General features: G+C 42.0%; 2 long non-coding RNA genes across 4 annotated transcripts; both read right to left on the bottom strand.

Moving 5' to 3' along the window:
• Positions 1-354: 354 nt before the first annotated feature.
• On the bottom strand, positions 355-9,364 carry LOC140621159 (uncharacterized). 3 transcript variants are annotated; one of them, XR_012020892.1, is made up of 3 exons: positions 8,933-9,358; positions 8,262-8,533; positions 355-443 (listed from the first exon to the last, which is right to left on the bottom strand). It is a non-coding gene; the product is annotated as an uncharacterized lncRNA (long non-coding RNA). The 3 variants fall into 3 exon arrangements; XR_012020891.1 differs by lacking the exon at positions 355-443 and adding an exon at positions 4,288-5,042; XR_012020890.1 differs by lacking the exon at positions 355-443 and having other exon boundaries at positions 7,757-8,533; positions 8,933-9,364.
• Positions 9,365-10,170: 806 nt separating this feature from the next.
• Positions 10,171-12,835, bottom strand: LOC140620602 (uncharacterized). The gene is made up of 2 exons (XR_012020343.1): positions 12,716-12,835; positions 10,171-11,828 (listed from the first exon to the last, which is right to left on the bottom strand). It is a non-coding gene; the product is annotated as an uncharacterized lncRNA (long non-coding RNA).
• Positions 12,836-23,699: the final 10,864 nt, after the last annotated feature.

Here is a 23,699-nt window from a genome sequence, read left to right as displayed (position 1 = left end):
CACACACAGAGAGAGAGGCAGAGACACAGGCAGAGAGAGAAGCAGGCTCCATGCACCGGGAGCCCGATGTGGGATTCGATCCCGGGTCTCCAGGATCGCGCCCTGGGCCAAAGGCAGGCGCCAAACCGCTGCGCCACCCAGGGATCCCTCATTCTGAAGCATTAAATTATGTAAACATATTTAGGTCTTTTTACAGTTCAGGAAGAGGCTGGGATTGTACCTTCAAAGCCACTTAAAACCTTAGTTTTTCTCAGTAAGAGAAACAGGGGGAAGAATGAGAGAAAGGGAGTAATAATGGAGGGAAGTGTTAGGATATTATGTTGACCTTTCTATGTCTGTAACCCCTCAGACTTACCTGCTCCACAAACATGGCTACCATCCTTCTCTCCTTGAATGGATCAACCTATGGACATTTTCTGGAACTGTCAGAATGAGACATTGACCTTCAAAGAGAAAACATTGGTATAGCACAACCCTCCTAATAACTCCTTTTTTTTTTTTTTTAAAGATTTCATCTATTCATTCATGAGAGACACAGAGAGAGAGAGAGGCAGAGACACAGCCAGGAGAAGCAGGCTCCCCATAGGGAGCCTGATTCAGGACTCAATTCCAGGACCCTGGGATCATGCCCTGAGCCAAAGGCAGATGCTCAACCACTGAGCCACCCAGGTGCCCCCCTCCTAATAACTCATGTACCTGTCCTGGTCTTCTCATGTTCTTTCCTAAAAGAGGTTTTACCTAAAGGAAATCTCCTGGTGTTTTCTCTGAGATGAACACAACTATTACCATCTTCCTTGGTTTCTCCATGTAAGTGAGAAATGGCCAGTTTAGCTTTTCTTACCATTTCTCAGAGCTTTCTGTTCCAAGCTTGATGCAAGCTGATGATGGCATTAGGAGATATCTTTGGGGAAGGGTCACAGGTTAAGGGCCTTAAATATGGAATCACACAGCTGTTAGTGCCCTCAAAGTTCAAGCAAGACCAACGCTTCCATTTTGCAGAGGGTGGTAAGGCATGGAAACATTAAGTAACTTGCTGTAGATACACAGCTGGTTGGTGGATACCAGGCTGAAGAGTTTTGATTCCATCCAAAAGAAGAAGAGGATCACTGAGCGCAGAACAGATTTTCAAGGTCGGGTCATACCTAGACCCATTCAGGGCCCAACCAACACTGATAAAATGTTCTTCCATGTTCAGATCACCTCAAAAAATGCAAGTGGCAATGGGTGGGATGGTTCATGAAGCCCTAGTCTTCCTCTAGCCACTAAGTTTTCTCCCTCAAACCTGGCTGATTCTGTATAGAAGACTTCAAGAAATCTTTTTTTTTTTTTTTTTCTAGAGAGAGAGACACACAGAGAGGGGGGGTGAAGGCAGAGGGAAAGGGAGAGAGAGAATCCCAAGCAGACACTATACCCAGCGTAGAGCCCAATGAAGGGCTCAATCTCACAACCCAAAATCAAGATCTTGAGCCAAAATCAAGACTGACTGAGCCACCCAGGTGCCCCTCCAGGAAGTCTGGAAGGGAACTTTGCAGAGGATGACCGTTGAGGAGTTGAGGACAGTTCATGGAATGGGTTGGGCGGGTCATCTTTACTGTCACATCTGCGGATCCTCTCCACTCCAGTATCCCAGTGTTGGGCCAGTCGGCATTATAAAACGAAAAAATCATTATTGGAAGGTTTACTCCTCAAATAGCAATTCTAGATACATTTAGCTCCTAACAACACAGAAGACGAAATTGTGTTTTCAAGTATTCTTACTCATCAAAATTGAGAACAGAACTTCTCAACTAGAGGCAAGTTCTCTATCACTTATTTTTAAAGAAGTTCCTTCCTATAAAAGTTCACCTAGTGGGGCAAATTCTGAGACATTTGACTGGATCATCCTCTCAAATTAGGCATCACCTTTCCTTACCAAGATGAATAAAGAGAAAAAAGCTCCCGGTTGGTTCTACAATTATTTAGCAACCCAACGCCAACTATCTATGAACAGAATGAGCAGGGAAATGGTCCCTGAGCTTTGTCAGAGTTACCTCAGGAGGGTTTAACCCAGTTTCTGCAGGACTTAAGCATTTCAGTGGGACAAGAGTCATAACCCTGCTTCCAGTTGGAGAGAGTGAGTGGCAGAGGAGCAGAGCGCACAGCACTTACTGTTGTCACCCAGAGTTCCAAAGACTTGCTCAGAGACCACCCCAGTAATTGCCACAGCTCAGCTCCAAGGGCAAGCTCGTCTTTCCAAATTTTTGGACATTGTACTTCTGCTGTACTTCACTGTACTTCTACTATTTCTTTATTTTGTTAACTACATAAGTAATATATGCATGTTATTTTTAAAAATTAAAATGACACATGGGATGCCTAGGTGGCTCAGTGGTTGAGTGTCTGCCTTTGGCTCGGGTTGTGATCCTGGGGCCCTGGGATTGAGTCCCATGCTGGGCTCACCCTCACCACAGGGAGCCTGCTTCTCCTTCTGCTTGTGTCTCTGCCTCTCTGTCTCATGAATAAATAAATAAAATCTTGAAAAAAAATCAAAATGACACAGAATGCGGCTTAATTGCAATCTTACCAAGTGTTGATTTGATACTTAATCTTTTTCACCTGATAATGTGTCTTAGCAATTGTCTTCTATGAGCACAAACAAATCAATTTCATTATTTTAATCAACCACATGGATTTCCACGTGTGGACACACCATTGCTTATTTAGCCAGTCTCCCATCTATGGATATTTAGGCTGTTTTTCAAAACAGTCACTTTTATCTGCTACAATCAAAGGCGTTTTATAGCACATAAAATTTTATTCTTATTAATGCTCCTTGTCCTTAGAACACCCACCTCAATACTAAAAGGAATGACTTCGAGGACTGTAGCCAGATTCTGACTCGGAAGATACCTTGTTCCACTGTTACACTTATAATTGCTCATTTTGCTATTCCTCTTAATAGCCTTCCCAGAGCCAGCTGCTACTCACCTCCCTTGGCTCAGAGAAGTGGCTGACTTTGCCTGACAAGGAATCCAAGTATCCTTACAGCCAAGCTGTGGCTCAGTTACACACTTGAAAATGCCAAGGCAGGTCATAAAATGAAGCAAACAAGGTCCAAGTTTGTTTCCCTGCCCTCACCAGGAATGACTCACCTGTACTTGAGAAGCTGAACACACTGGGGACATATTGAGTGGGATTGTGGTATCTGCCCTCATCTCCGCTCAAAGGACAAAGTCAAGACTAAAGTCTTCTTCTACCCAGGGCTCTGCATACAAAGTGCACACTGCTTGTAAGCCACAGGGCTTCCTTTTTATAGATACTGGCAGTCCTCCACAGGAGAGGTATGTGAAGGCTGTCTCACCTCCACACCTTATCGCAGGTGCCTTGTTCTAGTAAACTACATGTCTCAACCCAAATTCTGCCACACATGTGAGCCCATGTCAGCCAACAGGCACACACAGCCACATGGACTGTTCTGTAAACTCAGTGAAACCAGCTCAATTTTAGGCCCTCATACAGCGAAAAGCATAAGAGGCTCCATTGAGGCAAATGAAACCACATCCTAGCAGCAAATTTCAGCTGACTTTCTAGTCTAGTCAGACGACAGAACATTCCAGTGTACGGCCCAACACAAGATCTGACAGGGTCCTAGTACTCACTATAGGCCTAGGACTCCAAAGGGCATAAAAAAAAGTCTGACACATAGTAGGGCTAAATATTTAGCTAATACCTGGCAGTGTTGTTCCTTGCTTTTCTAGCCAAACCACATATCCTGAATCCTCCCTTCAGTGACAAATAATTTGTAATACTTCTAATGCTAATTAAAGAATTGTTTAGTGCCAATAAGAGGTAAAGACAGTTTAAGGGCATGTGGTAGCCTCTTCTAGAACATGCACAACTGATTGGCTTCTTATAAATTCTAACTAACCACAGAAAGTATACCATGACAGTTAGGGAACCTCAGCTATAAATTAACATTTCTCAGGGCAGTGATTCTCAAGGCTGGGTACATGTCAGAATGTCCAGGAAGCATTTAAAAGATGCTAATACTCCAGCCTCACAAGGTAAATGAAATCTGAATCTTTGCTCTAAGTTCCAGGTGCATTTAAAAAAATTCTCGAGTTGATTCTAATTTCTACCCAGCATTGAGAATACCAACACAGGATATAGATTTAAGTGAATATGTATGTAAATAAATGAACATATATTCTTGAAGGTATAGGAGGCCATCAAGCTATCCTTATCTCAGTCTCTGAATTTTAAAGACTCCACCTTTATTAAAACTATGGAAAGAAAATACACACACACTTTATTCATTCAATATTTATTTGGGCCTATTATGTGTCAGGCATTTTTATAGAGCTGAGATATACCAAAGCTCACAGCAGACAAATTCCCCTGCCCTCAGGGAGTCTTTACAGTTTTACTGAAGTATTTAAAGGAAACTGCAGACAATAGAACATGCTGCTTCTGCCACAAAGCCAAGGAGGGTCAGGGAAGTATGTAAGTATGAAGAATGTGGGCTGAGGAAATAGGGAACCTGGCTTTTAATCCTGGCCTTGTCCTGTGTCTAGTTGAGCGAGTCCTCTCACCAATTAGGATCTCAAATCCTCCAGTTACCAAAGGAGAGCTTTGAGCAAAATGATCTCTGGGGCCCTAAAATTTTATTGAGGTCTTCAAACCACTGAATCAAAAGGTAGAAATAAACATTTATGACTGCAGCATTATATGCAGATGGCACAGTTGATTCTCCAAAGACTCTAGAGGAGGAAATGGTCCATAAAGCCTTCACCAGCCCAGTCATTTTAAAGACACACTCCCATTTGATAAACATGAAAATCTTATATCTTCTGTTAATACAAAGACAAATGTCAGGATGAACTTGAGGCCAAAATGAAATCAAAGCAATAGTCATTTTGAATATGCTTTTCCAAACTCCCCAAGACCTTAGGGATCTTGATACGGCTTCTTCTCCCCTCCTTCCCATCTGAAGATCTCTGCCCAAATTCTCGCCTTTGCTGGAATCCACTGTAGAAAAAGGACTGCTAACTGGGCAGGAAGGGCTGTCAAAGACATTACATTAAAAGTCTTATTCCTCCAAACAGTGGGTTCTTTTTCAGGTCCCTGCATTAATTTCCATAGTCTTAGTAAGGCAGAGCCTTTAACAACATTCTGACCCAGTGATAAGGATGAGGCGACCATCTCTTACTAGGGGATGAATGGGTGTGTGAGAGAATCAGCTCCTGTTAATGCATAATGATTCTTCTTCCTGCCCCTGAAGTTTCTGAAAAGCTAACCTTTCTTCATACAACAAAATCTCACTGAATGGACAGTGGGATGGTGGAGAGTTTGCATTGAAGCCGGTTGGCGGGGGGGGGGGGGGGGGGGGCGCGGGAGGGCAACTGTCATAGTAACACTGCAAAGACTTTGATGCAACTTTGGAATTACTTCACATCCAATTACATACGACAACTACTTGGGGTGAGAGATAAGTGCTTCCATGACCACAACATAGAAGGAAAATCCATTTAACCTTTTCAGCCAATTTATTAAAGCAGGGAAGAATTATTTTTTAAATGCAATTTCTGACTTCAGGTAAGGAGTATTGGAAAAAATGTCTTGGTATATTTTGGAGTTTCCTAATAAAAAAGAAAGTGCTGCAAGACATCTTAAGTATGGGTTCTTTGGGAAGCAGAGAAATTTAGTAAGAACCAATAAAAGCACTGAGTGGACACTGAGTCCATTGTCTGGCCATTAGGAAGGGCCAGGCTGAGGCAGGCAGGATCTTTTTACTTTAAAGACTAAAACTTCCCTTTGTAAACACCCTGATACTTAAAATCTCACTGCAACGTAGTTTCTTATGGCTCACCTAAATTTTGGCAATTTAATCTCTTTATCTCATTCTAACTTTAGAAAAGACCTTCACCAGCAAAAACATCCATTGAGCTCATTTTACCATGAGTCTTACTAGATCAAGGGAGACAGGACTAAAAGATGAAGTTTCTGCCCCTGAAATCCTACTGGAACTATCCCCCTTCTACTGGCTCAAAAACTTTCTTATAACTAGATATTTTCAGGTTTTTTGAATACTGAATTTTGGAATGTAGAAAAGCCTTCAATATTGTCTAGTCCAATCCCCTAATTAAACACTTGAAGAGGTTTAAGTGGCTCGTCCCAAATCACATGCAGTGTTAGGATACAAATCCAGGTCTCCCTACTTCCAGACCCATGCTCCATCCCCAGGTTGAAAGTATTTTTGTTCACACAGATATGCTAGCTGATATCTGGGGCTCCATTCCCTTCAAAGTAAATGCCCACACATGTAATGTTTCATGTTTTCTGTCTTCTCTTCTAGAAAGGCTTATGGCTCTGTCACTTTAAAAAATATATTTAGGCTCTCATTCCTTAGAGAAATTGCTGATTCCACATTTGGGACAAGGAAGGTACAAGATGAGCTTAGAATATTCTGTGCCAGAAAGCAAGCAGGTACTCATGACTAATGTGGGATTTGCCAAAGGAGCAGCTGGAAGGAGCTCCTGCTATCCGAATCTGGGATATGTTGAGCGTCAAAAAGAATAATGATGATAACTTATGAACAATCTCGGGGTCCATAGTAATCATAAATAAATAATATAAATATGGGCTGCCTGGATGGCTCAGTTGGTTGGGCTTCTAACTCTTGGTTTCTGCTCAGGTCATGATGCCATGGGTGGTGGGATCTGGCTCCAAGCTTAGCAAGGAGTCTGCCTGAAGATTCTCTCCCCCTTCCTCTCCCCAACTCACACTCATGCACTTTTGCTTTCTCTCTCTAAAGTAAATAAATCAATCTTTTTTAAGAACATGTAAAGTTCATAAGAAAATTAATGATATAAATATATAAACAAGTAAATAGAGAAAGGAAGGGGAAAAGGGGAAGCTCTTTTTTATAGAAAAATGCCAGGAGAGCAGGGTAAAATTATATTAATTAATGTGGAGAGCAGGGTAAAATTATAAAGTTCACCCCAATAAAATAAGTGATTCAAGCAAAAATCATCAATGAATGCTAAAACTATTTTCTGAAAGGTCACTGGGTATCAGAATATTCTCATAGTACTAAAGGATCACACAAAGATTGTTTATTAAATTAAAAGAGGCAAAAAAACACTTTTAAAATGGAGAGACCCAGCGGGCACCACTTTCACGAGTGACCAAACTTACTATCAAAAGAAGTGCTAGGACTCAGGTATCAGTAATTTCTAAAACTTTCCAGTTGATTCTATTTTCTGTCTAGAGTTGAGAATACCATCCTTCGGTTGAGATTTACCTGAATGTGTACGTAAGTATACATATGTGTGTATTTTTGAAGTCGTAGTGAAATATTAAGCTATCCTTGTCACAGTCTCAGAACTGTGACTGTTAAACTATGGGAAAAAAAATACCTCTTCTTTGCAATTTATTTATTCAATGTTTATTTAGCCTATTCCTGTGGGACAACCTGACATTATGTATTTCCTAAAGTGTTGCAATAAGAAGTGCACACCATCACTTTTGTAATATTTGGACCAAAAATGATTAACCTGAATCCAATCATGAGGCAACTTTCAGACAAATCCAGAATGTTGGACTTTCTGGGGCGACGGGGTTGGGGGCGGGGGGGGGGGGGGGCGGGGGGGAGGGAGACAACCAGTTGGACTCCTCAAATAGGTTAATGACTTGAAAAGCCAAACAAAAAAAGAATTGGCTTTTCTAGATTAAAGGAAACGTAAAGAGACATAACAATCAAAGAAAATGCACGAACTTTGGTTGGATCCTGTAATTTAAAAAAACAAAAGCCATAAAATACATCTTGGGGACAAGTGAAGAAATTTGAGTGTGACTTGTATTTTAAACACTATTCATGATAGTTTTCTTATGAGTAGTGATGGTTTTGAGGTAACGTCGCAGAATGTCCTATACATTCTGAATTATTTAGGGGATGAGGTGTCATGATACCTGGTTTCAACCGGTTCAACAAAAAGCCTCCACGTGTGTGTACATGTGTATAGAGAGAAAAAAAGGACCCAACCGTAAAACATTAACAGTTGAATCCAGGTGAAGAGTAGAGGGGCTCTCACTCACGGCTGTTCTTTCCATTTTTCTGTACCCTTTCAAACGTTAAAATGACTGTAACTTTTTAGTGAAATAGGATCGCGGGAACCCAGCGCCAGGAAGGAGGGGGTGTTGGGCCGCGGGTCCAGGTCGCAGGGAGCCGGCGGGGACGCGGGCCCACTAGGGGGGCGGGGGCGGGAGTGGCAAGGACGTACTTCTGGTGACAGGACAATAGTGTGGCATCCGTCGGCACACGGGGATCCAGGCCAACAGCTTCGTTGAACCCCGGGGTCACAGGGCCCAGAGCCCCGGCCAGCCGTGAAACCCAAAGTCTTACAAGAGGCAGCAGCTGGCTTCGGTCCCCGCTGTCCCTCCTGTCCTGCCGCCGAAACAGTGTGCTGCTTTCAAAAGATGGGCTTTCTAACATTTGACCAGCTGGTGACTTCTTACGTCATTTCCAGATCCTGCGTTCAATGTGTCCTAATGGCTAAAATGCGAAGAAAGCACAAGCGGCCCCCAAAGTTAATGGAGAAGGGGAGTCCCTGGCGGTGCTGGGGGACTGGGTGTGCGGCAGGCGGAGCGAGGGGCTCAGCCCAAGGGTGGCCACTTAAAGTTTCCTTCTTTCCTTCCTTCCTCCCCCCATTCCTTCCCTCCGTCCGTCCTTCCTCTTTTCTCTCCCCGTCCCTGCCTGAAAAACCACAAGGACTGAAACTAAGGGCCATGAAGGTGGGCTGACCCCAGCCGCCCGGTAAGCGGAGCCATCCCCCTGCTAACAAGTGGCTATTTCAGAAAGAGGTTCAGAGCCTTTTAACTAGAAACACCCCCCACCCTCACCCCCAGGCCGTCCTCTCTTGCCTGCGTAGACCTGCCTAGGAGGTGATCTTACCTCTCCCGCTTAGGAGCCTGGCAGGGTTTTCTGAACTAAATTCACAGAAGAAAGGGAAGAGCCTGTTTGGAAAAACAGACTCTTCTGCTGCCAACACAAGCAGATCTTTTAGGGTGGAGGGAAACTGTAACCCCTCCAAGATCTTTGCTCTCCTTGCAGCGCAGGCTCTCAGGTTTCACAAAGGAATTTATAGAGCAGACTGACGCCTCTGGGGCTGGAATCAGCTCAGGACTAAGTGGAGAGCCATGAAGACCGACAGGCACCCTTCTCTGCTTTGTGCAGGCTGGGGATTGTTTACCAGGGCATGAAAACGTCCTCTCACTGAAAAGGAATGTTTGGCAAGGAAATGACCTCTGGAGGCACAACGCGATTGCTCCCTGGGGACTCAGTTTGGGTTAGTAACAGATCAGAACCACCAACCTAGACAAAGCCATCGTGGGTGGGGCAGGGGAGGGGACTGAGGTTTACTGAAGCTTTGTGATGTTTCAAGTGACTCCTGCCTTCAAAGGACAGCTGTCTTCTTTTCTAGGCAAGTTATGTACGATACAGCAAATGAAGTTAAAGGGAAAGAAGATGAGAGGTTGAAAATCATACGTAGAGAGGGGCACCTGGGTAGCTCAGGGGTTGAGCCTCTGCCTTTGGCTCAGGTTGTAATCATGGGGTCCTGGGATCAAGTCCCGCATCAGGCTGCCCCCAGGGAGCCAGCCTTCTCCCTCTGCCTCTGTCTTTGCTCCGCTCTCTCTCTCTTGTGAATTTTTTTTAAAAAATCATATATAGAGAAATAAAAAGAATCTTTGGTTTATTGGTGTATGTGTTCTCTACTTAGCTCAGAGTTTGACCTACGTCTTTTCAAACCCATGTTTAGGAGGTACTAAATGGTGTGGGGTGCATTGCTCTGGTGGCTGACATCTACACTTAGATGAAGAAGACAGAGATGATGTCCTTCCTTATTTGGTGGCTCCAGAAGCCACATTCCCTCCTCATCTCTTTCCACGAGGACCAGGCTCTGGTCAGCAGAAACTCCAGCCATTCAGCAGCCCCTACCCTGGCACTGCTTTATCTCAGAGTCTTCACTGTGGAATTCTGAGGCCCACCCCAATGCCCCGGATGTGCTTCAACCCATGGCCTGCCACTTGGCTCCTCTTGTGACGACAGGCTGATAACATAGCTCACATGCCTTCCCCTTTTCCTGCATACCAACCAGGCCCCAGCTCTGAAAAGGAAATGTACGACAAACCAAGAGAAATGGAGTTTTATTTTTATAGAAACATTGTTAAGACTGCAGTAAGCCTAGAATCATGGAAAGTGCTTCCCCATGTCGCTCCAGCAAATCTCCTCAATGACCATAAGATTTTTACAGATGGGGAAATTAGTGAGTGCCGAGGTTAATGAAATATCCAGTCACATAGCAAGTCTGTGTGTGTGTGTTGGGGGAGAGGGTGTGAGGGTAAGCATGCAAATTCAAAACCCAGGCTGACTCCAAGTCCAGAGCACCTTCATTGTAGTTAAAGCCCATCAGAACTAAGCATGCCCCTGATGGCAGTCACTTTCCACAAGATCTTGCCCAGTTTGGATATCATTAACTTCAAGACAAGTACTCCTTCAAGGCATGGCATCAAAGGGTACATTTCCATTATTCATCAACATCACTGTGGTTGCAACCACAACTCAAATGCAAGTGACAAAGTCTGAGAACAAGAAAGCAGAGAAAATATTTGCTAAACACATCAGTAAATGAATAGGTATAAATATGAAATAAAGTGGCAGGATATATGTCCAAATCGATATATATGAATGAGTTCAACGCCTCTTTTAAAAAACAAATACTCTGGGGATCCCTGGGTGGCTCAGCAGTTTAGCACCTGCCTTTGGCCCAGGTTGTGATCCTGGAGACCGGGGATCGAGTCTCCTCCTGCATGGAGCCTGCTTCTCCCTCTGCCTGTGTCTCTGCCTCTCTCTCTCTCTCTCTCTCTCTTTCTGTGTCTCTCATGAATAAATAAATAAAATCTTAAAAAAAAAAAAGGATGGACAAAGAGATCCCATGTAAATGCTACCAAGATATGCAGAAGGGGCAATATTAATTAGTATCAGACAAAATAAATTTGAAGCAGAAAGCACCAGATGGGAGAAAGAGAGATGGACAACATCCAATAGGAAGTTCTACCCGCAGCCCCGGTGGCCCAGCGGGTTAGCGCCTTCTTCAGCCCAGGGCGTGATCCTGGAGTCCCGGGATCAAGTCCCACGTCGCGCTCCCTGCATGGAGCCTCCTTCTCCCTCTGCCTGAGTCTCTGCCTCTCATTCTCTCTCTCTCTCTCTCATAAATAAATAAAATCTTTTTAAAAAAAGTTCTACCAATAATTAATGTTCATGTAATCAACAACATAGCATTGAAAACATCGAAAGACCAAATCTGTGTCCTCAGGCATGCTAAAACAGGTACCCATAATAAAAAGAACTGCTTGGGCCCAATAGAAACTTGCAGTCTCTTCCGGTGGGTAATTTGTCTGCAGTGTCTTTAAGGCTTTAAGCTTTAAACTTAAGCTCAGACTTCGAGATCTTGGAAAGATTCAAAGTATTTCAGGGAGAGCTTATTTATACTGTATGAGTATTTTACATCAGGGAAGCATTATGACAAATAGACCGTGAAAATCTCACCACATCCTAAGGAAAAACAAAAAGCCACAGAAGATTCTTGGAGTGTCTCTTCAGGAAATCCTCAAGCACTCAAGGCTCATGCCAGTTAGGGTAATGTGTTCAAAAATTTCCCCTAACAAACTCATTCCAGCATCAGAAAATGACAAATCAATCAAACTTTAGGGGATTGATAGCTTTACTCTTCCAGGCCCATAGGCATGAATCCAGGAAAGGAGTTTATGCCAGAATATTGAACCGTTTCCTGCCAAAAATGGAAAGCAAGATGGAAAGAAAACCAGTTACTTCAATTCATAGCTACCACATTTTGGGCAAGAGAGTGAGTATTAGCTTAGAGCTTCTCATAGGTGATATGAAATTCCTAGCAGAAGTGTGGAACTGGGGCACTGAATGGCTCAGTTGGTAAGTGCCTTGGGCTCAGGTCATGATCCTAGAGTCCTGGGATCCAGCCTCACATTGCGCTCCCTGCTCAGCCGGGAGTCTGCCTCTGCCTCTCCCTCTGCCCCTCCCCCTGCTTGTACTCCATCTCTTGCTCTCTCTCAAAATAAATAAAATCTTTTTTTTTTTTTAAGTGTAGAACTAAAGCAGTCAATTCTTAAATAAATCTCATCTTCTCCAGCAGGGTGCAGGTCAGTGGAGGAAAGGGACCAAAGCTAATGAGGAAAAAGGATGTCCATGGACAACCTGGGGCATGTGGGATTCTAAATGATATCTTGTGAATGGACAAAATTTGGGTTGATATTGAAGGAAAACCTAAGAACTAGTACATGCCAATCTAAAGTTTATTTATTCCAGTAAGTGTAAATTAGACAATGAACTGATTGGACATGCTGATAGTTTTCCAAGAGAAGAGGACTTCTTCTTCCTGATCCTGTGTCAGTTACCTAGGTGAGATCCTTACCTGAAGGGGATTTGAGGTCGTTGAGGCCAATAGTACTTTACATTCTATCTCCAAACTCTGTGGGAACATGGACTAGAAACCCCACTAGGTCATTGGCCAGCAAGGTTGGCTGGTGAAAGTGTTAGCCACCTACATGCACTTACAGGTACATATATGTAAGCCATGTATATTTCTATGTATATATATATATAACTGCAGAGAGAGAGAGATAAACTTGGATCTCTTTTTACCTTTTCTTCATTCCCTGTATTCTCTTTTCCCTTTCTCTTCTCCAGTCTAATGCTTTGCTTCATTCCCTGTGTTTCTGCCAATAGGTAGGTCTTGTGTCTGCGTGTCTCTCTGTGGGGCTCAGTGTATTTCTCTCCAGCATTGGCTGCCTGCCCCTCTCTCTTCCTCTCTCTATTCCCCTCCCTTCTTTGCTCCTGCCTGTTGCTCTGGCTGTGGCTGCTGCCCCTGCTGCTCTGATGCATTTTCTATTGATGGACTGAGCATTAAGGATGCCCAAATATGGTAACGGTTTCAGGCAGGGTTGAGGTCATGGTAGCTGGGCAATGCTCACACCCTGCACAGTGCTCAGGAAACTCAGGACTATCACAAACACTGGCCCACCTTATATCCAGCCTCCAGAGATCAGAGGAAACAGAGTGATGTAGCCAGACTCTGCTTTATAAAGGGCAGCAGAGGCTTTCTGTTGGCAGCTGCCACTTGTTACAATTCAGTCAATTTTCCATCCCAAAGCAATTTGTATTCATGCCTCTGTTATAATCACTTTGCTGTGCCCTTACTGGAGGGGAAACCGTTTTCTCTAGAATCATTTAGATAATTGGAGTAAATCCACTGGATAAGGAATGCTCAGATACAACAATGAAACTATTGAAAGATTTTTTTTTTAATTCACCCTCCTTTTAAAAGAATGTTCAAAGAAATTGCCACATCAGAGTTCTGAAATGTCAAGAATTCCTCTCATTTCTTTCTGTGGTTAATGCCAGGAACATCCTAGAACACTGCAATTGCTCATTCCTGAGAATGAAGAATAGAGGATGATTTTGTTTGCAGGAGATGTAACCCACCTGAGAAGTATTTTTCCAAGGTGCTCCTTGAGCTGAAAGCTGGCTGAAAAACGTTTGAACCAATCTATGGGAATATATATATATATATATATATATATATATATATATATATATATAATGAAAAGGCTTTGCTTAATCAAGTATTCTTCCACGGTGTTTTAGGGATTTTATTTTTACTGAATCCTTCTAGAACCTGCAGGAAATCTTCAAAATGGACAGCACCAATTTCAGCTGCAGAAAACAGCTGCAGTGAAGGTCAGAAGAGACAATTGTGAAGAATATAAAGGGTATAGCTCTGTTATTCCATATTTCCCTTTTGAGATTTTTTTAAAGGGGAGTCCAAGTCAGAAAGGCTGGGAAGCCTATCCCTTAAATTCATGGCTCATGAAATTGATTAGAAAAGGTTTTTAAAGATTTGTGGAAGAACTACGTAGGGTGTGAAATTTTTCACCTAGGACAAATTCTGAACTGTAATGTAACTCTCCCTCAACCCAACTTCTTTATTACCATTTATTGAGCATTCACCATATGCTATCCCCTGGGATAATTAATTCATATAAATTAATCCATATAAATCTCAGTCATTTTTTCAATACAGATATGATTATTTTCCCTGTTTTACAGATGACCAAACTTAGTCTGATGGGTTAAAGCAATTTGTTTACACAGCTAAGAAGGAAGAGATCTGAGATTCAAACCCACAACTGCTGACCTTACAGTCTATGTTTTCAAATACCTGTCTCATAGCCAACTCACCACCTAAGAGTCCAGATACAGCGAGAAAATTGGCTCTGAGCACCAGTGGCAACAAATGTCCCAGATGGGGAGCCTGCTAATCCTCCCCTGGACCTAGTTAATAAATCTCAGAATGTTATGGAGGTTATCATAGGAAGAAGTACTCAGTTTCACCAAGCCCCATGCCATTTGCAAAGCCTGGTACCTATTAGACGATCTTTTCTAGAACTCTGTGACTTAGAGATTGTTGTTCCCATATTAACAGAAAAAGAGACTAAGACCCAAGGAGGTTAAGTACTTGCTCAAGGTCACATATTTGGTAATTTCAGAGCCAAGCCTTGGGCCAAATCCACCTGACTCTTTGTCCAGTGTCCTTTGAGCTGCTTCTCCCAGGCCAACTCCAGTCAATAGTCTCAGGATTGATCAAGACTCGGTAAGAAAAAGTGTCGTGATTGATTAGCCATGTCTGCATGGAGGCTAGAATAAGAAGTGGCAACACACTTGCCACAATTATGTCAGCTCTGATTTATTTTGTGCAATCTCAAATTTTCCAGAAGAAAGAGTGAAGGCTGATCTCAGAAATTCTGAGAATACTCAGAATTTGAACTGAATAGATTCCAACTGAACTGAAACAGAATTGAATGAATTGAAGTGAAAAACTAATGTGCCTCAATCAAAATAAGTAATGTTAGACCTGGTAATCAATATATTACACTGTGATATATTTAAATAAAACACAAACTAGCTAGAGTTTGTGAGAAGAAAAATACAGAGCATTTCCCTGTCCCCCAATCCCAATATCTAAAAGTCACCAATAAATTAATAATACTAAATATTATTAATTAATGTATACCTATAAGAAGATGTTGAGTGGTACTTTTCTTCTTGTGCTAGATTTGGTGTATAAGGCCTATGGTTGAGAAACAAGGAGTGCATCTGCCCAGTAAGATTTAGAACCAAAAATGTTACCACAGGGAAGAAATGGTAGACCTAGCCCTGTAGAAGCCCCATTACCTCTCCTCCCACTCTACCTTCTCAGTCTGTACGAATGACTGTCAGCTCTATTGGACCACATGCCTCCTTTAATTACAAATATTATGTAATGCCAATTTGCCATCACGAAATGTAATTGACAGATAATGTGATTTGTATTCCTCTCCAAAAACCAATATAATGTTCTGACTTGATAGAAGTAATGTAAATAAAAAGGAGATAATTTATAATTAAAGTAATATCTGCTTTAGCAATTATTTCCTGGGGCACAATGACACTAGAAGACATAATGAAGCAGGTCACTTGGCCTGCTTATAATTAATAAGTTTGGATTTTTTTAAAAAAAGGAAGCCAATATAAAGTTGAATATTGTTAATACCTTGTCTTTACATTTAATATATTGAAATAAGGCCTACATAAGTACATTTCTTTTTACATATAGATTTATTGTCAAAGGAACAGATAAAATGTAGATCAGTAGATTGGCAACTAAAGCAGTACCACTGGCCTTGCCATCAGTGATGTGATTGTCCAAAATTGTCAGCAGTTCTTGATAAAATTTTTTTAAAAACTGTATAATCTTCCCTTGATTCACATGGTATTATATTTCTGGAGAACTCATGGTCTATTAAAGCTATATAAAAATACTTTGTATTTTTTATGTAAAAGGGAGTGAGGTTCTAGGCTCAATTAGAAAATGCATTGCAGGGCACTGGAGAGACATGCCAAATATGAGACCATTCTTGATGTGGAATTGTCCCACGCATTCCTTGCAGTCTGGAATCCCTGGCCTTGCCCAGTGAGTGTCAGTGCAGTCTCCCATTCACTGTGTCAACCAATAATAGCTTCACATATTTCCAAAGTTCTCCTAGGAGATGGTGTTACTCTTGTTGCAGACATTGTTCTCTATAGAGAATACTAAGAAAAAAATGAAAGTCTAAGAGAGTGTCATCAGACATGGCTACTATTGCATTTCCCTGGATGAGGTTGAGGGAGCAGCTTCCCCTTGCAAGCCAAGTAAGGGGAGGTGTGGATCAAGAGAATTGGATATAGAGATTGAGGCTTCCACCATGAAAAAGAGACTGGCATCTCCTTCCCCTGGTTGGGTATTCACAGCAGATTAGCTCTTTCTCATATGTGTTAAGGAGGATTGGAGAGATGTGGAGAGTACAGGGATACTGTCCACTGCTTGAAATAGCTGCATGCTCTCATGCCACTGAGTCTGGCGATGAGCTTGAGCTTTCCATGGGAAAGTTGGACACAGTGGATTGCAGGATTTGGGCCTGAGCCATCTTGTTGCTATCCCACTGAAGAGGATTGTCTACTGTGCAGCTATCCAACAACAAGTGGAGTTTCAGAAGCCACCCGTGGCAGGAACTGAAGTGGAAGGAAATCCCAGGAGTAGAAGTGGAGCTGGAGCCACATCTTCCAGTCAGGGATTTATACAATAGGTAGAGAGAGGGGGAAGCCTTCAGAAGCCTCAAAGAACCTCTGCATGAACATCTGTCACACTGGAGGTGTGATCACAGACTGGCATGAGCTGGATAACTAGCAATACAGCATGAGAAGATCTCAACCAGTTAAGTAAAAACGAGTTTGCTCTTTCTCCTTCCCTCTTCCTTCCCCTTTCCCGCTTGTGATGGCTAACTTTATACATCAACTGTTAATAGACAGGGTGCCCAGATATTTTCTGAAGCATTATTCTGGGTATATGTGTGTGGGTGTTTCTGGATGAAGTTATCATTTGAGTCAGTGGATTGAGTAGAGCATATTGCCCACCCCAGGGTGGGTGGCCCTCATTCAGTTCATTTGTTGATGATCTGAATGGAATAGAAGGCTGAGTAAGTGAGAAATTGAACTCCCTCTCATCATCTCTGAGATAGAGTATTGGTCTCTTGCTTTCAGACTCAGACTCAGACTGGAACTACCACCATTGACTTTCCTGGTTGTCAGGCCTTTGGACTTGGACTGGAACCTGAACTGAGAATATCAGCTCTCTTTGGTTTTCAGCTTCCAACTACAGATCTTGGGACTTCTCAGGGTCTGTAATCACATAAGCCAATTCCTATAATAAATCTCTACCATTTATCTGTCTCTATGACCATATCTATGTGTTGGATATAATATCTTATTGGTTCTGTTTCTCTGGAGAACCCTGGCTAATATGCCACCCCAACCCAGTGCAGGAGCCAGGGCCCTGAGGAGTGGAGAAGAAAGATATAGAACTTCGAACTGTATAGAAGATTGAAGTTCATACTGTACTAGACTAGATTTTAACAATGGAAAGTAAAGAGAAGGGTATGTGAAAGCTTACAGAATGATTTGATAGAAGATAATTGGGACTTGGGAGTAACTATTGAAATAAATCAAAATGTTTCATGTTTGTACTCCAACTCCTCAGTAACCTAGTGACATACCTCACTTTGTCCCACCAAAGACTTGGAATAATTTATAGGAAACCATTAAACACAATGGGAAATGAAAACTAGGATAAAAAAAATATAACTGAATAGAATGATAGTCAAGAAAAGGAAACAGTAGGTCAAAGATTCATAGGGCTTCCAGTTCTGACTGTCATTAAAGTTGAGCCATCAATTTGGTTCTGATCTTCCAACAGCTAAAGCAAAAGGGGGAACGTGATCCATCAAATGAAAACAGGCATAAAATATGCTAACAATTTCTAGAATAAAAATATATTGGGAGGCACATGGCATGATCAAGGAATGAACACCAATGGCTATCACTGTCCAGTGTTCTGTCCTCCATTGCCTCGATGGCTTAGATATGCCTTCCAATTAATGTGATGCTTTACATTAATAATATTGATGATTAAAATTGAGAACTGCTGTGTATTAGTGTCCTAGCACTTCTAGTTATCATCTCCATTTTATAGATGGGGACCCTGAGGCATACAGAGATTAAGTAACTGAACAGTTGACCCAGCTAGCAAGTGGCAGAGCCAGAGTGTGAAGTCGAGTCTGCTAGTTTCTAGGCCCACACTCTTCACTAAACCCAACTCATCGTGCTGCTATGAGAATGAGAAAATGCTGAATGCTAACACTGTCTTAGCCAGAGTCTCAAGGAAAGGAGAGCTCTGGTTAACTGAGGCATAAACACACTGATGGCATCTCATAGTTTTGGAAAGGCAACAATGGTTAACAGGATTTGAAAACCCCACCTAACCCCACCTAAAATGTACACTCAACTTTAGTTGGCCCTTATAGCACAAAATGAAAACTCACACCATTCCCACCGTATTTAGAGCAGGAATTTGAAAAATGTATGGGTATTTTTTTGAAGAAAGTACAATGTTGGTTTAAAAAAACAGTGATTCATAGAAACTTTTATAATGAAACTTAAGTTTCACCTTTAAGACAAGATCTGATCTCCTCAATCATGTGAACAAATTGGCTTTGGGTTCTGATGCCTTTGTTTAGTATGAGGGAGGGAGCTAAAGTGTAGTAGAAAGTGGATTGAATTTGGATCTGGAGAGCAGGGTTCAGGTTCTGTCCATCTAAATTAGTTATCTTGAATGATCTTGAACTTCGATTCTGTTATCTATGAAACTGACATAACAGATTCTGCCATTTAGGACAAAGATGAAAATATATATGTGTAAAAAAAAAAAACCCAACCTTTAAAAACCCTAATTTGAAATTACACAGTATGATATCTCTACATTGAAGTCAAAAGAAGGAGGGATGTAGCTGGCTGGCTGAAAGAGCATTTGGTTAAGAATAAAGAGCTCATAGTATTCACATAGTGGGTATCAGTAGTGACCTAGCACTCTAACTTTCTGAGTTTAGATAAATCATATATTTTTTAAAAACTTAATTTTTCTCAAAAAGACCTTATTTTTCTCAACTACTAAATGAAATTAGTCAAATGACCCTTCTGATCCTTAAATATTTTGATTGTTGATTATTGGTTTGCTTCAATTTATGTTTCCATATTTGTGTAGGAATATAAATTAGGATCAGGAATATTATTGCCTAGATTTCTATTTTGAAAAAGTGTGAAATGTGAAGACTTCCAAAACTTGGTATTTGTAACTAACACATGTAAAATCACTCACAGTGACTTTTGGAATATTTTTATCTGTCAGCAGATTTGGATAGAGGTATCCGAGTGCTGAACTTCAGAACTTCAATGTGTTATAACCTCTCACTGATTTCCAGTTGCAGTTTTAGCTCTTGGAAAATTGCCTGTTACTTATGGTTTCCATACTTGTTTTCCAGGGCTGCCATCGGTCCACAGACAGTGTAGTTTAAGTAACAGAGTTGGCTCCTTCTGAGGATATGAGGAAGAATCTGTTTCATGCCTCTCTCCTAGCTTCTGGTCATTTGCTGGCTGTCATAGATTGAACTATGTTCCCTCAAAGTTCACATGTTGAGATTTTAATACTCAGTTCTTAGACTGTGACCTTATTTAGAGATAGGGTCTTTAATCAAAATAAAGGAGGTCAGTAGGGTGCATCTGAATCCAATATGACTGGCATCTTTATAAGAAGGGGGAGTTTTGACACAGCCTCATATGGACAGAAGGCAAGGACATAGGGGGATGATGTCTGTCTACAAGCCAGGGAGAGAGGCCTGGAACAGATCTTTCCCTCACAGCCCTCAGGAAGAACCAAACTTGCCAACACACTAATCTAGAACTTCCAGCCTCCAGGACTGTGAGACAATACATTTCTTTTGTTTAAGCCACCCAGTGTGTGGTACTTTGTTATGATAGCCCTAAAATACTAATAAACTCACAATTCTGCCTTTCTTTGGCTTATAGGTACAGCATCCCGATCTCTGTTTTCATGTTTACATGGCATACTTCATGTGTGTGTGTGTGTGTGTGTGTCTGTCTGTCTGTCCCCAAATTTCTCTTTTTAAAAAAATATATTTATTTATTCATGAGAGACACAGAGAGAGAGAGACAGACACACACATAGGCAGAGGGAGAAGCAGGCTCTTTGAGGGGAGCCTGATGCAGGACTCGATCCCAGGACTCCGGGATCATGCCCTGAGCCAAAGGCAGACGCTCAACCACTGAGCCATCCAGGTGTCTCCCAAATTTCTCCTTTTGAAAAGGACAGCAGTTATATTGGATTAGGGCCCATCCCCTGCTCCATCGTGACCTCATCTTAACTAATTATATCTGCTACAACCCTATATCCCAGTAAGGTCACATTCTAAGGTACTGGGTTTAAGATTTCAACATGTAAATTTGTTGGGGGTTGAGGGAGACAATTCAACCAGCTACTGTTACTTATGGTGACAGATTGAAAAACATGACCACAGTAGTTTACAGCTCCTCCCATGAAAAGATGCAGGTTATTCTCTCGTTTCTGGAGTCCAGATAGTACTTGTGCCTTTCTCTGCCTAAGAGAATGTAACAGTAATGACCCTGTGTTAAGTGTGGACGGGCACTGAGGTGGGCACTTGATGGGATGAGCACTGGGTGTTATTCTATATGTTGGCAAATTGAACACCAATAAAAAATAAATTTATAAAAAATTAATTAATTAATTTTTAAAAAGTGTGGAGCTTAGGCCTCCAGCATCCTAACAGCCTCTGCTTTCTGCTGCTTAGACAGCTCCCCTGAGGCTCCCATGACCAGAAGCTGGATGAGCTTCACATAGGTTAAGAAACCTTGTGGAGGAAAACCGAGGTGCCTTCAGCAACAACCAGGAACAACTGCCAGACATGGAGTGAGAACATCCCAGACCTTTTAAATAGGAATTGGCAAGCTGTAGCCCATGGGCTAAATGCAGTCCAGCTATATTTGTATAGCCTATGAGCTAAGAATGGTTTTAGTCATTTTAATGGTTGGAAGATATCAAAATAAGAGTACTATTTTATGGCATATGGAAATGATATGAATTCCAATTTTTAGAGTCCACAAATAAAGCTTTGTGGGGACATGGCAACACTTACTTGTTTTTATGTTGCCTATGGTTGCTTTGTGCTCTAATGAGAAGACTCAAGTATTTGTGACAGAAGCCATATGACCATTGGAGTCTAAAAGTATTTAATATCTGGCCCTTTACAGAAAAACTTTTCTGTGTATTAAGCACAGCTGAGTTTCCAGCCAAATACAGCTATGTGAGTGTGCCCAAAAGAAGCAAGCAGAAGATCTGTCCAGCCTAGCCATAGGATCAGAACGAATCCTTGTTTTAAACCACAAAGTTTGGGGCACCTGGGCAGCTCATTCGGTTAAGCATCTACTTTTGGCTCAGGTCATGATCCCAGGGTCCTGGGATCGAGCCCTCCATTGGATTCCCTGCTCAGGGGAAAGCCTGCTTCTCCCTCTCCCTCTGCTGCTCCCCCTGCTTGTGCTCTCTCTGTCTGTCAAATAAATAAAATCTTTAAAAAAGGAAAAACACACAAAGTTTGATGGTGCTAGTTATGCAGCCATAGATACCCCAAATCCTCATGTATCAGACTTCCAGTTAAATGGAAAACAATTTCAATATGAAGCCCAAAACAAAGCATGTCTGTCTTTGCAAAAACAACAACAACAAAACAATCTCATAATACATTGGAAACCTGAACCAAACTCCTCAAACCTTTTTCTTTTCTCATGCACAGTTGTAATTTTTCAGGTAATTATTTTTTTAACTAACAGAGCAGGGAGCAAATAATTAGTCGAATCAAAACTCTTCACAAAACTGTATTGAATGTCCTCAGTCTACATTGGATTTCACCCTAAACCAATTTTCTGAATTTCATGCTATCTGGCTAGTAGCCCATGGTTCTGACAAAAGTGCCTGAACACAGCAGACGGAAGCTCCCCACTGCCTTTGCGTACTCACCACTGCTGACAGAATTGGACTGCTGCAAGCCAAAGCCAGAAGAAACGCATTGTATCAGTTTGTTTTCGGAGTTCTGCCATGGTTAGCTGACTTCCTGTGCAGGAGACACAGACAGCCATAGCGTAACCACAGGTCTTGCAGCTTCCGGCCTCTAACCGTGAAAGCTGGGACCTGTGAGATCTGGGAAAGCCTGGGTCTGAACCTTCCCACTACAACTAGAGCTCCTGCCTTGACCACAGCAGCCGAATTCCCACAGGTTACCAGAGACACCACCGAATTAAGAGGTAAAAGATCTAAGTTCTCATGTTGTGCCATCTTCGGCACCTTCTCTGCAAATGAGGAGTATGATATTATCTAATATGCTGCCTGACAATAGTAGTACCGAGTACTACCTGACAATGACCCAACAGCATTCATATATCGAGTGTTAACAGTGTGCCAGGTATTGCTCGAGGGACAGAACAGCAGACAAAATCAAGTCGTTGCTCTCATGAAGATCCTCATAAAGGAGGTAAAACTCTGCAGTGAGAGGAGATGAACAATAGCATCTCAACAAGCAAATATGTAGGCTGTGTGGCAATAAGTGCCATGAAAGAACATAAAACAAGGAGTTGCTGTATTATGCAAGGTGATCAGGAGAGGCTTCACTGCTAAGGTGACAGCTACCCAGAAGTCTGAAGGAAGATGCAGCCAGAGGGGTAACTGTGGGATGCGTTTTCCCAGACAGAGGGAACAGCATATGAAAACTCCTGGAGGCAGAAATATGCTCAGCATGTTTAGGAATAGCTAAGAGGAGTGTGGCTGCAGGAGAGATAGTAAGGCCCAGATCACATAGGATTTTGGAGATTTGGGAGATTACGGGCAGTACTTTGGATTGTTATGAATGAGATGAGAAACCACCTCAGGAGAGAGAGAATCTTAAGCAGGCTTGACACCCAGTGCAGATTTCGACAGCAGCTCAATACCACACCCCCGAGATCATGATTTGAGCTGAAATCAGGAGTCGGATGCTTAACCACCATCCAGGCACCCTGATGTAAGTTTTAAAGTGATCTTCTGGCCACTATGGCAAGGAAAGATCACAAAGAGACAAAGCTGGAAGCAGGAAGACTAGTTAGAAGGCTCTTGCAATAACACAGGGACAATTGACTGTGGCTTGGTAGTAGAGGTGATAAAAGGTGATCAGAAAATGGATTTGTATGAAGGTAGAACCAACCAGGATTTTCTGCTGAAGTGATTGAGTGTGAGAGAAAGAGAAGAGGCAAGGATGACTCCAAGGTTTTTCTCTGAGTAATTGAGAGGTGGAGCTGCCATATACTGAAATGTAGAAGACTCTGGAATAAACACGTTTTGAGAGAGAAGGGATGGGGTTTTTTTTTGTTGTTGTTGTTGTTTCTAACATGTTGAGCTTTTCAATTAGACATCCAAAAGATACATAGAGGAGGTAGTACTGACGTAGACATCTGGAGTTTAGAGTAGTCGTCCCTTCTGGAAATATACTTGAAAATTATCAGTATAGAGATAGTATTTAGAGTCACAAAATTGGCTGTGTTATTGGCCTGGTTATTACTGTAGGAAACTGAGCTCCAATCGTGCTGAAGGTACTTTGAA

The sequence above is a fragment of the Canis lupus genome, chromosome 29 (assembly GCF_048164855.1).
Source record: "Canis lupus baileyi chromosome 29, mCanLup2.hap1, whole genome shotgun sequence".
Classification (NCBI taxonomy): Eukaryota; Metazoa; Chordata; class Mammalia; order Carnivora; family Canidae; genus Canis; species Canis lupus.
The sequence above is the reverse complement of the archived record's forward strand: the minus strand, read 5'-3'. Positions and strand labels throughout refer to the sequence as shown.